This window comes from Ranitomeya variabilis, chromosome 3 (assembly GCF_051348905.1).
Source record: "Ranitomeya variabilis isolate aRanVar5 chromosome 3, aRanVar5.hap1, whole genome shotgun sequence".
Classification (NCBI taxonomy): domain Eukaryota; kingdom Metazoa; phylum Chordata; class Amphibia; order Anura; family Dendrobatidae; genus Ranitomeya; species Ranitomeya variabilis.
The window spans coordinates 449802258-449812320 of NC_135234.1; positions in this window are offsets into that span (position 1 = coordinate 449802258).

The window sequence follows — 10063 nt, forward strand, 5'->3', positions numbered from 1 at the left end:
GAGCCCAAATTTGCTGCAACCTGTCAACCACAGAGTCCACCCCAGGACAATCAGAAGGCTCAACCTGCCCCGAAGAAAAACGAGGATGAAAACCAGAGTTACAAAAGAAGGGTGAAACCAAGGTAGCAGAACTAGCCCGATTATTAAGGGCAAACTCGGCCAATGGCAAGAAAGCCACCCAATCATCCTGATCAGCAGACACAAAGCATCTCAAATAAGTTTCCAAAGTCTGATTAGTTCGCTCGGTTTGGCCATTTGTCTGAGGATGAAACGCGGAAGAAAAAGACAAATCAATGCCCAGCCTAGCACAAAAGGCCCGCCAAAACCTAGAAACAAACTGGGAACCTCTATCGGACACAATATTCTCCGGAATGCCATGCAAACGAACCACATGCTGAAAAAACAACGGAACCAAATCAGAAGAGGAAGGCAACTTAGGCAAAGGTACCAAATGAACCATCTTAGAAAACCGGTCACAAACCACCCAGATAACCGACATCCTCTGGGAAACCGGAAGATCCGAAATAAAATCCATAGAAATATGCGTCCAAGGCCTCTCAGGGACCGGCAAAGGCAAAAGCAACCCACTAGCGCGGGAACAGCAAGGCTTGGCCCGCACACAAGTCCCACAGGACTGCACAAAAGAACACACATCCCGTGACAAAGAAGGCCACCAAAAGGACCTACCAACCAAATCTCTGGTACCAAAAATCCCAGGATGACCAGCCAACACAGAACAATGAACCTCTGAAATCACTTTACTAGTCCATCTGTCAGGAACAAACAGTTTCCCCACTGGACAGCAGTCAGGTTTATCAGCCTGAAATTCCTGAAGAACCCGTCGTAAATCAGGAGAGATAGCAGAAAGAATCACCCCTTCCTTCAGAATGCCGACCGGCTCAAGGACCCCAGGAGAATCAGGCAAAAAGCTCCTAGAGAGGGCATCAGCCTTAACATTCTTAGAACTCGGAAGATACGAGACCACAAAATCAAAACGGGAGAAAAACAGGGACCATCGGGCCTGTCTAGGATTCAGCCGTTTGGCAGACTCGAGGTAAATCAGATTCTTCTGATCGGTCAAGACCACAATACGGTGCTTGGCCCCCTCAAGCCAATGTCGCCACTCCTCAAATGCCCACTTCATAGCCAACAACTCACGATTGCCGACATCATAATTGCGTTCCGCAGGCGAAAACTTTCGAGAAAAGGCACACGGTTTCATCAAGGAACCATCAGAATTCCCCTGAGACAAAACGGCCCTTGCCCCAATCTCAGAAGCGTCAACCTCCACCTGAAAAGGAAGAGAAACATCCGGCTGACGCAACACAGGGGCAGAAGTAAATCGGCGTTTAAGCTCCTGAAAGGCAGAAACAGCCGCAGAGGGCCAATTCGTCACATCAGCGCCTTTCTTCGTCAAATCGGTCAGGGGTTTAACCACACTGGAGAAGTTGGTAATGAAACGGCGATAAAAATTAGCAAAGCCCAAAAATTTCTGAAGGCTCTTCACGGATGTGGGCTGGATCCAATCATGAATGGCCTGAACCTTAACCGGATCCATTTCTATAGATGAGGGAGAAAAAATGAAGCCCAAAAAAGAAATCTTCTGTACTCCAAAGAGGCACTTAGACCCCTTCACAAACAAGGCATTATCACGAAGGATCTGAAATACCATCCTGACTTGTTTCACATGAGACTCCCAATCATCTGAAAAAATCAAAATATCATCCAAATATACAATCATGAATTTATCAAGATAATTCCGAAATATATCATGCATGAAGGACTGAAACACAGATGGAGCATTAGAGAGTCCGAATGGCATCACAAGGTATTCAAAATGACCTTCGGGCGTATTAAACGCAGTTTTCCATTCGTCACCCTGCTTAATACGAACAAGATTATATGCCCCTCAAAGGTCAATCTTAGTAAACCAACTAGCCCCCTTAATCCTAGCAAACAGATCAGAAAGCAAAGGATATTGGAATTTGACCGTGATCTTATTCAAGAGACGATAATCAATACAGGGTCTCAAGGAGCCATCTTTTTTGGCAACAAAAAAAAAACCTGCTCCCAATGGTGAAGAAGATGGCCGAATATGCCCCTTCTCCAAGGAGTCCTTAACATAGCTCCGTATGGCGGTATGTTCTGGCACAGACAGGTTGAAAAGTCGGCCCTTAGGGAACTTACAGCCTGGAATCAAGTCAATAGCACAATCACAGTCCCTATGCGGTGGAAGGGAATTGGACTTGGGCTCATTGAATACATCCTGGAAATCTGACAAAAACTCAGGAATTTCAGAAGAGGGGGAGGAGGCAATTGACATCAAAGGAACGTCACCATGAACCCCCTGACAACCCCAACTAGTCACAGACATAGATTTCCAATCTAACACCGGATTATGCACCTGTAACTATGGGAAACCCAGCACAATAACATCATGCAAATTATGCAACACCAGAAAACGACAATCTTCCTTATGGGCTGGCGCCATGCACATGGTCAGCTGTGTCCAAAACTGAGGTTTATTTTTAGCCAACGGTGTAGCATCAATGCCCCTCAAAGGAATAGGACTCTGCAAAGGCTGCAAGGGGAAACCACAACGTCTGGCAAATTCTAAGTCCATTAAGTTTAGAGCGGCACCTGAATCCACAAATGCCATGACAGAAAATGACGATAATGAGCAGATCAGGGTCACAGATAACAGAAATTTAGGTTGTACAGTACTGATGGTAACGGAATTAGCGATTCTCTTGGCACGCTTAGGGCAATCAAAAATAACATGAGCAGAATCGCCGCAGTAAAAACACAACCTATTCTGACGTCTGAATCCTTGTCGTTCAGCTCTAGACACAATCCTATCACACTGCATAGGCTCAGGACTCCGCTCGGAAGACAATGCCATAGTGTGCACAACTCTGCGCTCGCGCAAGCGCCGATCAATCTGAATGGCCAGAGACATAGAATTACTCAGACCAGCAGGCGTGGGGAACCCCACCATAACATCTTTAACGGATTCAGAAAGACCCTTTCTGAAAATTGCCGCCAAGGCATCCTCATTCCATTTAGTCAGTACAGACCATTTTCTAAATTTCTGGCAATATGATTCTGCCGCTTCTTGACCCTGACACAGGGCCAACAAGGTCTTCTCAGCATGATCCACTGAATTAGGTTCATCATACAATAACCCAAGCGCCTGAAAAAAGGTGTCTACATTAAGCAACGCCGGATTCCCAGGTTCCAGGGCAAATGCCCAATCCTGGGGGTCACCACGCAGCAGAGATATAATAATTTTAACCTGCTGGATGGGATCACCAGAGGAACGGGGTTTCAGAGCAAAAAACAGTTTACAGTTATTTTTAAAGCTCAAAAATTTGGACCTGTCCCCAAGAAACAAATCAGGAGTTGGAATTCTAGGCTCTAAAACCGGAGTCTGAACGATATAATCGAAAATACCCTGTACTCTAGCAGTAAGTTGATCCACACGAGAAGCCAATCCCTGAACATCCATACCAGCGCCGAACTCCTGAGCCACCCAGAGGTAAAGAGGGAAAAAAAAAAACACAACAGACTACAGAAAAAAAAATGGCTCAGCACTTTCCTTCCCTTCTTCTGAGATGCGGTTAACTCATTGTTGGCCAGTTGTACTGTTATGATCTGGTGGCCTAAGAGCAGCATGAGACGTACTCTGGAGAAGGTGGTACCTGTACTGACCGCAGACCCTGAACTTAAGACCGCAACTAGAAGTAGCCGTGGAATGTACCTATCACTCCCTAGACATCTCGACACAGCCGGAGGACTAATTACCCCTAGAGATAGAAAAGGGAAAACTATCTGGCCTCAGAGAAAATTCCCAAAGGATAGCCAGCCCCCCACAAATATTGACTGTGAGAGGAGAGGGAAAAAACATACACAGACTGAAATCAGAATTTAGCAAAGGAGGCCACTTCTAGCTAAATAGAAAGGATAGGACAGAGTACTATGCGGTCAGTATTAAAACACTAGAAAGTATCCACCACAGAAAATACAAAAACTCCACAGCTAACTAAAGATATGGAGGGTATATCTGCATCTCCAGAGATACCAGCTTGGCTAAACAAATCCTTATACAGACCAAGCTGGACAAGACAAAAACATGGAAAAGAACTGAATAAGGCCACAGCATGTGGACAGCAAAAAATCAAGGCCAGAACTTATCTTTGTTGAAAAGAACTGCAAAGCAGGAGAGACCAGGCAGAGATGTGAATCCTCCAGGAACAATGGTCAACTGGCACCGACTAAAGGGTCAAGCAAGGCTAAATAGCCCAGTCAGGATTGCAAAAACTTGACACACCTGATGAATGCTGCGATCCAGAGACAGCAGCACTACCACTTATAACCACCGGAGGGAGCCCAAGAGCAGAATTCACAACAGATATCCTGCCGAGATTTCTTTATATCTTTCAGGCGATTCCCATTTGGCCACATAAATCTTTTTTATTAACATACAGTCCTTGATTTCCCGTTTTATCTGGAAGGGGAAAACACCGAGGGTGAGTTACAAGGTTTTATCTAGGCCACGCCAGTTTGGTGGGGTGGGTCTACCCAACCTCCGAAACTATTGCAGGGCGGCCATATTAGTTCACCTCTTGGACTGGAAATATAAAATTAAATTAAAAAAATGGGTAGAGTTGGAACAAGAATGGTCCGATTTGCCTCTTCATTATCTACAGTGGATCCCAAAGCAATATGCTCTTCAACAGGGGAGATTTTCCTTCCTAACCTCAGAAGCTATGAGGGCATGGCACTGCAGTGGTGTGAAGGGGTCCGCTCCTCCTGGGGCCAGCCTTCTTACACCTATTTTTTGCAACCCGGCATTTCCTCCGGGCATTCACAGGAAAGCCTTCATGGGATGGAAATACGAGGATGACATACGGGTTGGTGATATCTTACAGCGTGGCGAGATTCCCACCCTCTGTTCCCTCCAAACCCAATCTTCCTCCACTAAACTTCTTTGGTGGGAGTATTTGCAGGTCCGGTCCTTCCTGGCCTCTTTGAATTTGCCAAGGGGTTCGAACTGTGAACTCTCTCCCTTGGAACTGTTGTTTGCCGGTGGAGACGCCCCGAGCAGGGGAATCTCTTCCCTCTACTCAATTTTTTCAATACCTGTCTCTGACGCAAGGCTCTATTTCCAGTCTGCTTGGGAGAGGGATTTGGGGCGGACTTTGTCGGATGAGGAATGGGGGCGTTGCTTCCTGATGAACCATAAACTCCCGAGTTCCAGTGAGGCCTCGGAGAAGGGGTATAAACTGCAATATAGGTGGCACCTCACACCTGACAGGTTACACAAATTTTCTCCCTCAATTTCAAGCTGCTGCTGGAGGTGTGGAAATGGCATTGGCTCCCTTTTGCATATCTGGTGGGGCTGCCCCTTGATTAGAACATTCTGGGACCAAGTGTTCCGAAATTATGGTTTGATCACAGGCAAGCACATCACCGGTACTCCGGAGATGGCATTGCTATCCATGATTCCCGGTTCGGTGAGATCCCAAAAAAAGGACATCCTTAAATTCTGCCTAGCGGCTGCTAGGACGGTGATCCCCCGCCGATGGCGAGACCCGGTTCCCCCCGATATTGTGGAGAGGTTTTCAGAATTTAAAACCATCTTTAGGATGGAATAAATTAATGCAGACCTTTCACAGACAAGGGTCTCCTTTTTAAGTATCTGGACTGAATGGATTCTATTTAAAGATTCTGCTCGTTTCCCTGACCTGTTTACCTGAATACACCTGTCTATTTTAAAGTCGATTACTAAGCTACTCTTCTTTTCTTTTCGTGTTCTAATTCTATATTTCTTTTCTTGAGCCCCGCCTACTTGGGCTCCCCCCTCTATTTCCTCTTCTTTCTATCTCCCCCCTGGGTGAGCTGTTCACCTTCCACCAGTTCGGTGTGATAGGTCTGTACCATGATTTACCAGTTACTTATATAATGTTACTATTTGCGTGCATGTCTCGCTCTAGGGGACATGGGCGAACTGATTTTAGGTATGCTTTCTTTTATTCACGGTAATGAATGTCCTCGCCTGTTGCGGGGGCAAGGAGTTATTGCTTATATGTTTAAGTCACCGTGGTCGTTCTAGAGGGTTTACTCCCTCTAAATTTTTTTTTTTTTTCTCTTTCTTTTCTTTCTCTCTTTTATGTAAGATTTATGCAAGGTTTGTGAACGAGTGTTTTTTGTGTTACTCTTCTCGAATTGTATATTATAAGGAAAAGTACTTTGATCATTGTCGTAGTTTTCAACTACTGCTTTTCTTGTAAAATTCTCTTCTCTTTAATAAAAATTATATTTACCCATATTATTGTGCTGCATCCGATTTAAATCTTTTTTTTTTGTTTTGCCTTTTGTGTCCATTTTTACCATCAGCATGTCATCAATTTCTCTTATAGACAAAAAAAGAAAAAAGCTGATGGAAGTTTTTCCTAGTAGTCAGTGAATGAGTGAGTTTGGCCGGGGTCACACTTGCGAGTGTCATGTGAGAAACTCACACATCAAGACCTGGCACTGCCGCCGGCACTTGGGACCAGAGTGTACGGCTGCATAGAAATACATGCAGCCGCACACTCCGGTCACGAGTGGCGGCCACAGTGCCGGGTATTGATGCGCGAGTTTCTCGCATCACAATCTCAAGTGTGACCCCGGCGTTGGCTGACAATTCTCCCCACAGCTGACATGTTACCAGCTCCATAGACTGTAAGGGCCAGTGAGAAATACAGACAGCACACCTGGTACACACGTGTGATGAGCCTTTTAAGGTATGTGCACATGTTGCGGATTAGGCTTAGAAATTTCTGGTGCAGATTCTGCATCTCTTGGCAGAAAATGCAGGTGCAGATTTGTCGCGATTTTTGTGTGGATTTTGTGAGTTTTTGGTGCAGATTTGCTGCGGATTTACTGCGTTTTTACCCCTACGGATTTCTATAATGGAATGGGTACAAAAACGCTCCAGATCCGCAAAAAAGTGACATACTACTTCTTTTAATCCGCAGCATTTCCGCACGTAATTTTCTGCACCATTAGCACAGCGGGTTTTTTTTCTCATTGATTTACATTGTACTGTAAATCAAATGCGGATCTGCAGCGTTTCTGCACCACAAAAAACGCTGTGGATCCGCAGGAAATCCGCAATGTGTGCACATACCCTTACCCTGCAAAGTTATTGTACAGAGACTTCCTTACACCATTATCGGATCTGATCCAGCATTCAGGTTTTGGCTATACTGTACCTACTGGGGCGCAGGGGTGTTACATCCATAGTGGCGGACCACACGGCTGTGAGTCCTGGGGAGCGCTGGCTCTGTTCCCCATCACCCAACCGCCAGCACAATATTACTGTTCCTGTCCCACAGTTCAGTCCGAGAGTCAGCTCAGCAGGCCCCATTACATCAACAGGTCGCGCCTGCTGTGCAAAGCTTCAGGCTCTGCATTGCACAGACCGGAGCAGGGCGCTGGGAGGAGACGGCGAGGTGTAAATTCTGTAATTGTCAGTAGTGAGAATGTCAATACTTTCATCTCATGTTGGAAACTGTAGTCTGTAATAATAAAACAGAGAAATGTATAAAGTCCATTAAATATTTCCACTTCTTACATTGTACCGTACATCACACACTCATAGGCTTCTATTACACTGGATAATCAATGGGGTTTCAAATAATCGCACAAGATAGATTTATTAATTCTACGGCATTCTACCTGGCAGAGCTGTATTGCTAAATCTGCCTAAGGCCGGGATCACATAAGTGAGAAACACGGCCGAGTCTCACATGTTAATACCCGGCACTGCCCGGCACTCGGGAGCAGAGCGTGTGGCTACATGTATTGCTATTCGGCTGCACACTCCGCTACGGAGTGCTGGTGGCAGTGCCGGGTATTAACATGCGAGACTCGGCCGTATTTCTTGCATGTGTGATCCCGGCCTAAATGTAAGAGTTGTGCATATTACGGGGGGCTGTATGATACATTGTGGTAACCCTTTAATGCCCCATGATGAATATAGGAGCAGTCTCAGAAGCAGAGCTCACTCCACACCGGGCAGATGTCGCCTATATTATATAGATGTCATCATCCTGTATCGGTGGCAGTTGGCGTGCCCGATGATTGTCGCTTTTAACCTGCTTGATGCCGCTTTCGAAACTGACAGCGGTATTTAAGCGTGATGTGGTCACAGGGAGCCAATGTTTTGCTATGACAGCCAGAGGCCGGCTATACACCCCTCATGCCTGGTATGTGATCTTTCCAGTAACGTCCGGCCTGTGGTTGGGCGTCATAGAAGACAGTGATTGTTACTATATACCACAATATTGCTATATTGCTGTATGTATCACAAGCGATCAGATGATTGCAGCTTCAAGTCTCTAATGGAACTAACAAAGAAAAATTTCAAAATGTAAAAAAACATAACATTTCAAATCACCCAGTTAAAATAAAAGAAATGAAAACACTTAAAAAAAAAAAAAAAAACACATTTGGTATCAACATGTTCAGAAAAGTCCAATCTGTAAAAACAAAGAAGCGATCAAAGTTTCGTAACTACCCCATTATTGTATCCATAAAAACATCGGGTTACCACACAAAAAAACAAGCCCTCACACAGCTCCATCAACCAAAAAATAAAAATATTACTGGTATTCAAAAATGAAGACTCAAACTTTTTTTGTGAAATTCAGTTTTGTTTTTATCACTTAAAAAGGGAGTCTTAGGTTGCAGTGAAGGACAGCATCCAGTCAGGGTGAAAGAAATTCTTCTTTATTTAAGCCATAATGCAACGTTTCAACCTCAAGGGTCTTTATCAAGCATACATGACAATCAAACTGGCAGCCTTAAATAGGAAGTGGGTCATGACCCACCAATCACCTCATCTTAGGCCGCCCTCACAATTTACATAAAAAGTTCAGTGATTTACAAAAAACAACACAAAATATACATCCTATAAAAACAATACAATTAAAACTATGACACCATATCATATATATCACACTTGGCACATAACGTAATCTGTAGTAAAGCTACTTAGCACATGTATGGAATCAAATATTTATAAACAAAGCTGCCTGTCATCGCTAAACCAATCATCAGATCTTATATTAGACCGACCTATATTGTTCAACCAATAGTGTAGCCTGTTATCTATTTCGCCATTACCAGCAAATCACTAGCCTTATAGAAAGGCCCAATCCAGGAAGGCAACATAAAATGACATGTTTTCCCCAAACCTATCCAGGTTTGACACGCAATCTTACCTCTTACGCCCATATAAATCCCCACCTGACTAAAGTCAAGTGATCTAAGGCATAATGCTAACAGCAGGGCAACGTACTTACCCCAATGCGCATGTCCGCAGTCCTAGGGTCAACGCCGCAAAAGTTTGCGGCGCCGCCATGGATACCGCGAAGCCACGCCCATCAACCAAAGAGTATCGCATAAAGCGATCTGAGAAAGGGCTATATCCCCACACATAAAGCCTTCAGGGATTTGCAGCTACGACGCTCACTGCGCATGTCAACAGCTGCCGCCCGACCAAAGTCATATGATGTAAGGCTTAATATTGACAGCAGGACAACCTACTTATCAATGCGCATGCCCGCAGCCCAAGGATCACCGCCGCAACACTGTGTTTGCGGCGCTGCCATGGAAACCGCGAAAACATGCCCATAGATCAAAAAGCCGTATCGCATAAAGAGATCTGAGAAAGAGCTGTAAAAAGCACAGAGAACCTTCTGAAATATGCAGCTACGGCACTCACTGCGCATATCAACAGCTGCCATCCGGCTCGTGTTGTTCCCATGTAAACAGCAACTGTTCCGCTGTGTGTGTACACATCCACGGAACCATGACCAAGCGCCCCATGACAAAGCATGTGATGCAGTCATGGTCCGTGAAGCCACTCCCACAGACAGCGAGCCGCAACATGTCAACAAAATAAAAGCCTATAAATACAGCACATTATACCGTGAAAGAGCCATCAGGAACCTACAGTATTAGCGCACACCACGCATGTCTATAAGTGCCGCCCGGCCCCTGTATAGCCTAA